The 8839-nt window shown below is 38.0% G+C and overlaps 1 protein-coding gene and 1 non-coding gene across 3 annotated transcripts in view; one reads left to right on the top strand and one right to left on the bottom strand.

The window, feature by feature from the left end:
* CLUH (clustered mitochondria homolog) overlaps positions 1-8839 on the top strand; it is a 662807-nt gene that overhangs the window by 265158 nt on the left and 388810 nt on the right. The window lies entirely within an intron of this gene.
* On the bottom strand, positions 6838-6909 carry TRNAC-GCA. The gene has a single exon. It is a non-coding gene; the product is annotated as a tRNA-Cys (tRNA).

Raw genomic sequence — 8839 nt, 5'->3', positions numbered from 1 at the left:
AACTTGGACCAGTGAATAGAATATCCCAAATTTGCCCCCTAGTTTGGCACCTCTGTCCCTAATGGCCAGGGGCAGCCTGTGAACACTTGATCTGTACAAGCCTGTATCATAACCATAGTATTTGTTGGGATTTTAAAACATGTCAACAATCTTTTGGTAAATTTGGGATACGTTTGTCTAGGCTTAAATTGTCTGGGCCAGTAACCTAGTAAGTACCTATAAAATATGATCATGGATGCACGTGTGAAAAGGAAGCACAAGGTATTGGAACTTTAAAGGATTTAAATTTAAATCGATGGAAGTGTGACATAGCACATTGTTATACTGTATCTGAACTTTTGCTATAGCATAACAGTGTCTTGATTTAACTACATACCATGTCTGAGACATAGAAGGGATGTGCAGTTTTCAATAAAAAGTGGAGATGTATTCACAAGACTAGTGCATGGGTCCCCGAATATTGAATGAAAATTGTAAGATGGTGAGAGGAACTTGTATGTCATTCAGTGGTGTGGTAAAAAGAATCCTAATAGGCTTTGCAGCACATTTCTCACAGTTGGTCTTCAGATAAATATTTTATTTTACCTTTTTAACTGAGTCGGCACTGTGGGCAAGCAACCCTTTTAGAAGGTGACCCAGGAGCACTATCTGGTTAAGTGACTTGCTGAGACGCTGACAAAAAGTAAACTTAGGTGGTTGGTCTCAAACCCTGTACACCTGACCACATGAAGCTGCTCTTTAGAAGTTCAGAGTCTTAAGTCTCTGTACTAACTGCCGGTTTTCATTTGTGAGTTGCTATTTTGGTTAGTAGCTACTGCTGCTGCTGCTTAATAAAAATGACATTCTGTACCAGATAATAAAGAAAACCTAAATAAAGTAATTTAAATTTGGTACTGCGGTGGTGATGCTGTGGTAGCGTTGTCGCCTCACAGTAAGACGTTTTCCTGTTTGATTTTCAGCTAGAGCGTCTACTGTGTGGAGACGTGCGTGAATGGGCATACCTTCGTTGAAGGTTATGCGTCAGGGCCGGCAACTCGGCATGTAAAAATCTACTGCCAGTCATTAGTGGACCGGAGTTCCGCTGTGGCGACCCCTAAGCAGGAAAAGCCGAAAGACATAACAACTTGTGTAGGCCATGGGAATCCATTCACACAATCCATTGTAGCTTAGGGTAGAAATGTTCAAGTTCATTTTTGGTAAGTTACCGATTACCTGCAAAGTTTAATAATTTCAGCCAAGTAGTGTCAAAGTGGGGAAGTGCATGTGTAAAAAGGAAGGACAAGGGTACTGGAACTTTAAGGATCTTTGTGGTGGTAATTCTTCTTTAAAAGTAAAATTTGACTAACCAAACAGTGGAAGTTCTCAAGTCTGAGTTCCTCCCAAAGTACAGGAAAAATCTTTCTCTTCTGCTTATTTTAATATGATTCAATTAAAGCCTGAAAGTTTTATTGTATACCTTGTGTGGGGGGACATAAAAGGCCAATGGTAAGAGGCACTGCACCCCAAAAAGAAAACATGCTGAGATTACTGTGCAGTCTAACCTGCTTCAGCCATCAAGTTGCTAATTTTTAAGTTTTATGGTTAAGTTTACCATTTTAATCCTATTCATTAACACGGAATGAGTATGACAAAACACAGTTGACAATGAAAAAATCAAAATGTTGAATCGTGGAACACCAGTCACTTGCAAAGCCCAGTATATAGCATGTTGAAGCCACATGTTTGTTTATTTTTGAAGTACAGATAAATTTGATTTGCTCAATATATAATTATTTCAAGAAGCTTTTAAGGTGCTTTTATAAATTCATTAGCAGTGATTACGGCAAATTCATTTTAGGACACTCTGCAGTGATCTTTTATATGACTTCGGCACTCTACCAGATTTCAAAAGTATGAATATCTTCTCTGGAAAGAATGAAAATTATAATATGATGCACTTTTGCAGATGTAAATCAAGTAATAATGCATCATTCATTTTGTGCATCTCATAAAATCTAATTTTGCTTATTTTGGTATTTCAGTTCATGAGATAATGACTATTTTACAGTATTTTTTCATGCATCACACATTTTTTGTCAGTAACCTTACTAGTGAGCAGTTTGACATGTACCGTCTTATTTTACCTTGGTCCTTTCCTGTGTACCCACACAGCCTGGAAATTTATACTATGGGAGGTCATGCAGCTATTAAGAGGAAATATTTGGAATGAACTTAGTCAGCCATCTTTATTGTCTGATTGTGGGGAGTCATTGTTTAGTTAATCTCAGCTGTTTTCTTTGCCTCTGTACTTATGGGCATTCCTGTGTCGGCGTATACTTTGTCATCAGATAGCAAACTTGAGATAGTATTCCTTGCCTGTACTTGTATTTCTTTCCTGCCACTGGTACAATGCAGATCTTAATCCTTTCATGAAAAAGTTCCCGCTGTCTGTACCCAAAACATTTAAGCCTTCCAAGTGTTGTTGAGGTTGCTGAGCTAGGAATTATACCAGTAAGATCTGTATTGCCTTGCCTGAGAAGAAAGACCTCATCAGGCGCTAACCTAATTTCCACACACTTTTTTTTTCAACCTGCCTAGAAACAAAGGAGTTAGAAAACTAACCTGACTTTGCTCAGGATAGTGAATGAGAGGTTGTGTGTTTAGTCACGTGTGTTGTTAAGGAGGGTCACTTGCATAACCATAAGATGTTTATCATCTGCAGTGGATAAATGTGGAGAAGGCTAGAGAGTGATCCTACTGTTCTCAATGGAAGTCTGCTCTTGAGGTGGCCTTGTGACTCGTACATCTTGCTCTTCCTGAACTAGCAAGTTTATTACTTTAAGCTAAACCATGAGATTTACTAAGGATGGATATGTCCTGTCTAAGTCTTCCCTTAATCAGGTAGGTGGCTGCAGCGCATCCGCAGTAGGCCTGCACCTGATGAGTTTTCTCTTGATTCTTTGGCATGGCCTTGATGGTAGCACTCTAGACCAGGGGCTTGGTACTCCTCTCCCCTCTTTCACGCAGTCTGTTAGGACTTGCGATGCTCCAAGCTGAGGAGGATGTTTTTGGGTCTGCCTGCATCAGTATGTTCAAGCATTGGCAGTGCTCCAATGTTGGATATTTAGTGAGACTTGTCCTTGTAGATATGAGAGAACACCCTCAGGAAATATGACTTGAAGCTAGTGCTTGGCCATGTGCAGACCTTTGCTGCCCCAGCACATCCCTGAGTGAGCAGTTCCCTTCAAATTATAGTTCTATCACCTATTCCCTAGTGCTTTCCTGCTACATTCTGGAGTCCACACATTTTGTCCAGTTATGAGCCCATCCATACAGCAGCTTAGTTTGGGGAGGCCCACCCATATAGCAACTTAGTTGTGGGGAGGTTCTTACTGTCTTGTACCCTGTGAAGGGAATAGCAGAAGACCTGGTTTCTGAGATGGGTAAGGAGAACAAGACCTTCCCTCACTGCAACTTCATCACTCCCCAGTAATCCATGCCAGCAGCTTCACCCGCACCCCATTTTTCAGTATTTGGAGGATGTATCTCTGGCTCAAGAAATTCCTTAATGACTGCCCTGTCCCCCCCCCCTTTCCCCCCAAAAGCACCTCCTGAGTATCTGAAGAAGAGAGAAGCCCTGAGCCAATCATCCAGTGAAGCCCATCCAGAATTATGGTGTTTCTTATGAATGGGTGAAGAATTATGACTGAAGTTGGCTGCTCTGGACTCTGATTAAGAAATATGTGGTTAAGACTTCCAAGATGGCTACACTATGAGCAGCAGGTTGATTAGGGCTCACCCAGTCTGAAAACCTTTATTGGCTTCAACAGTCTCTCACTTATCAATGTGGGTAAAATTCTGTTACTTGTCAGTAATTGTACTGTTGAGGTGCCAACAAAGAAAACATTTGGAGAAAGTACAAAAAAAAAAAAAAAACCTAGAATGTTGTGGCTTTTCAACAAAAAAAAAATAGTTCAGATTTAGTCCAGGATATTGTTTTTTTAAAGGAAAAATAAATCTGATATATTCAGGTGATTACAAATTCCTGTAGTGTCTAATTTTAAAGTCAAATTAAAAAAGATTGGAAAAAGGTTTAACTACCTCTTTAGGTAAGACTATAAAATTTCAGAAGTCATTAGCTGAAGTGAAGGAAAGATTGGCGGAACGTGAGGTTTCTCGTGTAGAACTGTTTAAGAAGTAAGATGACAGACCACATAAAGGAAATATGAGATTTTCTGCTATACCAGAGAAACTCTAAGGAACAGATTGCGTTAATTTTGTGAAAATACAAATAACCAACTGGAAGAAGGGAGCAGTATTAACTGGGGACACAAGTCTCTGTGGAAAATGATTACTAACTGCACAACAGACAGAAGAGAAGCAAGTTTATCTTGGCATTTGGGGCAGTTAAAGGATTTGAGTTGCTACATTAAGCTGTTTTCACTTTTTTTTTTTTCTCCCTGGAGGTTTAAAGATATTTTTGGATGCAGGACAAACTAAGGAGGAATTAAAAGCTTGACCAGCAAAGAGTGAACCAGCAAGCTGAAGGAGATTCTGCATCTCTGTCTACTGAAAATAACAGAGCTGATAGAAAAACTTTGCTAGTGAAACCCTTACCATTGTACCATATTAAAATACTTGAGTGACAGAAAAAAAAGCGCTGAAGCTGTCTAGAAGAATCTGAATACATTGTGCTTGAAACAGAGGTTAATGCTTGGAGGTTGAGATAATCAGTAGGAAGACTATCAATAATATGAAATTTAATGAATAAATGCTTTAAGCATCAGTCTCCCAGGATATCATTCTGATTTATGAATTGTGGTGGTTCCTCAAAGAAATGGCTGAAAAAGAGTGGATGTTCTAACTGTTGGTTGAACTGTAAAATATTAACCCGGTTTTAATAATATTTAGGACACTGAGGGGACTAAAGAAGTAATTGTAAGTATTTTATTAATATCTATGTACAATTTTATGTGCATTTCATGCCATATTAGAAAGGAGTTATGTGCACTCAGAGGTATTTTAAATGTGAGGTGGAGAAGTCGTATCAGTCCAAAAGTACTTTGTAACATGCAGATTTTATACTGTGATGAAAGAAAGGTGGGAAAAGTAGCAAGGTGAAGTTTATTTAATGTTATGATCTTTGACTGCTTGGGAAAAAGGAATGTATATGTAGAAAAAAGATGTTTTTTTTTTTTTTTTTTTTTATGTGCTTAGCAATTATTGTTGCTACCATTTCCATGCGTTATTTTTTTTGTGTGTGGTGGGACAGTTTGTCATTATTAGTTTATGTAGTCATCTTGGTTTGCCACCCACTACCCTGTGATTCCTAAATAAATATGCTTGACAAACTAAGGAAAACTATGCAAGGCATAAAAATTAAAAAAAATAGTAGTAGTAACTAGTGTTTCCAAGGTTATTTTTCCATTAACTTCTAGAATTAAGGAGCAAACAGGTACAGGCAATTAATTATGACCAGTCTGACCAATATGTTTTGATTTGAAATCTAAATTAGTTTTTATTATAATTGCAAACTAATTAGCTGTTTTCCCATTAGCAAATTCCTTTTAGTTAAGAGGAGAAGTCTGTAAGTGCAAGCAAATAACCTTATTTAAACAGTTTCTTTGTAGTGAAATTTATAAGGTATGTTGCATTTAATTTTTAATGGCAAATCGGCAAACAGTCCAGTGAAAAAAATAAATATTTAAAACTGTAGGATGTGAATAGTTTTGCAAGTGTTTATCCCCCCCCCCCCCAACAGCCTTAGTATTTTCCTACATCAGCTACAAGAGTACTCTGTTTAACAGTATCGAGTGTATCTTTTCTTAAGGCTAAGAGTTAGTTTGCTGGAGGGCATGCATGTTGTTTTTTACATCTGATAGGAGCATAGAGATAAGACAACAGACAGCCATCTGTGTAAGTAGAATACAGACTCTAATGTGCAAATTAGCAAGGTTAATTGTAGTTTTAGAATAGGTAATGCCTGTGGGTGCAGCCATCAACTTAAGGCAACTACTCATTTTTGGAAGGGTATACTTACTTTTTGGAATGCATTTATAATTAAATGTGTAAGTTGTGAGTTTAAATAGGCTGAGGGTTTAAGATGTTCCTTGAGTGTTTTGTTGAACTGAAAATTCTGGGAAAATGTGACATGCATTCAAATATGGGAGCAACTACATACAAAATCAGCCAGCCAAACATTGTGTAAGTTGCAAGTTAGAATTCTGTATGCAAAAAAAAAAAACCCGTCATGTAAACTATATGGGAGTAGTAGCATTTTTTTATTAGAATGGCAGCTTTACCAGCAGTGACATGGGATGCAAATGGCCGTACAAGTATAGAAATGCACTCTTTTGAGTTATGTTGAGTGCAAGGTGCAACTGGCAATGTTACATGAGATGCATTTTGATTATAAAAAAAAAGCATGTTACTTTGTCAAAGAAGGGTTTTCAGTATGGAAGTTCAACAGAGTGTAAGAGGCTACTGGCATGGGAGGAGGATTACACTGGCTTGTATTTATATTTAACCTAAAACTACAATTATGGAATTCAAGGGAGTTGTGAGAGAAATAATAAGCTTTCAGCAATGAATGTTATTTATGAGGGAGGATTGAAACCCGATTTACAGTAGTGAGGATGTATTGGAGGATCTTGAAGTGACAGTATGACAAAAGGTAGATTCTGAAGATGTAGTCATAATCTTCATAGGTTCATAGATTAGTACTAGGCTAACTGCCCTTTTGGGCCATTTGAAGCCTAGCCAGTTACCTCATGTGAGAATCAAACCGTGCACCTAGTGTCTGTAAGGTAAACACCTTAACCATTATGCTATCCTCCCACCCCAAAAAGCCACCCTTTCAGGGGGCACCCGGATTTGAACCAGGGACCTCTTGATCTGCAGTCAAATGCTCTACCACTGAGCTATACTCCCATTTCAGCCACCTTTTCCCATTTGTAGATGGAGTTGAGTGTTGCATCAACCAGGTCACCTTGAGTCAAGGTTTCCACCACTGATGGATAAGAAGTATGTGAAAATATTTTGTATGGAAGGTTGACAATTCAGTAGTAGAAACTTTGTTAGCATTTACATGTTATCCCCCAATGTACAATAACTGGGCTCGACTGGATAGAACTTTCACATGACATATCTATTTAATTGAAGTCATGGAGACCTTTCTGATAACTATATCAGATGTGCACCAGTAAAAACTAAGATAAAAATGCAAAAATGAGGCTCTGGTACTTTTATACTTTTTGTTGAAAAAGGAATTTAAGATAAGGGTTGAGGATATGATTTGATAGTTATTAAGGTAAATAGAAATTAGTTCAGAATCACCAGTGAGTGGAATAAAATGAAAATGGAGTTAGTCATGGTAAAAGGAAGGGAGAAATAAAAGAAGCAACAGTAATTATTTAAAGGGGTCTCAACTGCCTATTATTGCAGCCATCGACTTGAGGCAACTGCTCCTATGTGGATAACATGTATGAGGTTAGAAAGGTTGCTGTTTAACAGCTATCTTTAGTAACAGTGGAATGAAGAATATTTTAGTACAAAGTGAAAAACCTAGTGATGAAATGGGGGGGGGTTAAGAGATGTTTCTAGAGGTAGAGGGGTTAGGATTTTGGATGAAAGTCTAAATAAGAACGTTGTAAAATATATTTAAACCATATTGAATGCATTTAAAAAACAGGGTTGTTTAGAAGACTAATAGGAGTAGCCTAGGAAGTGCAGCTACTCTTGGACAAGGTTTACAGAAAGCATGTCATGGGAGATGTCACGAAGTTGGGGTGGATTCAGAGGATGCCTTGCAGAGCCAGGAGTGATAGCAGAAGGGGAGTTTGCAGTCAGTAAGATAAGAGAGAGAAGCCACCAGACTGGGGTGCAATCTAGATGATGCAGACCTTCAATATTGGGGTTCAAGATTCTATTTTTGAGACCAGTACTTTTTAAATATTGAGATTTAATGCTGAAGGTCTTCTGTAATGTCAGTCTATATATATATATATATATATATATATATATATATATATATATATATATATATATATAAAATATATAAACGACATCCCTCCTGTTAGTCACACAAATGTCTACAGACCCTACAAATTTGATTACAACAGTCATTCTTCCACTTATGCAAATTGGCTGTAAACAGCAAACTTTTAATTAACCACAAAAAGCAAACATTATGCTCTTTTCATTTCCACACACAAAAACCCAACTTTCAGGGATTATCCTTACTGATGATCATAAAAATACAATTTCTTTAGTGTCTGAATATAACTAGTACCCTCGACTTGGACTAGAGCCCTCCCTTACCTTTACTTCACACACTAGTAACCTCACTAATAAGGTACTTTTCATACCTGAAACTACTACAAAATATCCCATCTGCTCTGCTTCTAAACAAATTACACTTGGACAAAATGCCTTTCTTCCCAAGCTAGAGTATGGGTTGTTATTACTTAACTTTCACTCTGTCCACAATAATCAAACTCTACAAACTACTGAGAACAAGATCTGTAGGTTTGCCGTCAGTCTCTTCACTGCATCCTCCTTCTTTTGGCTGCTTCCATTAGGAGTCGCCACAGCGGATAATCTGTTTCCATTTATTCCTGTCCTCTGCATCCTGCTCTGTCACACCAGCCACCTACATGTCCTCTCTCACCACATACATAAACCTTATGGCCTTCCTCTTTTCCTGCTACCTGGTAGCTTCATCCTTAGCATCTTTTTCTCAATATACTCTGCATCCCTCCTCAGCATATGTCCAAACCAATGTAATCTTGCCTCTCTGGCTTTGTCTCTAAACCTTCCAACCTGGGCTGACCCTCTAATATACTTATTCCTATTCCTGTCC

This window comes from Protopterus annectens, chromosome 13.part0, assembly GCF_019279795.1.
Source record: "Protopterus annectens isolate FY-2018-M chromosome 13.part0, PAN1.0, whole genome shotgun sequence".
In the NCBI taxonomy this organism is placed as follows: domain Eukaryota; kingdom Metazoa; phylum Chordata; order Ceratodontiformes; family Protopteridae; genus Protopterus; species Protopterus annectens.
The sequence above is the reverse complement of the archived record's forward strand: the minus strand, read 5'-3'. Positions and strand labels throughout refer to the sequence as shown.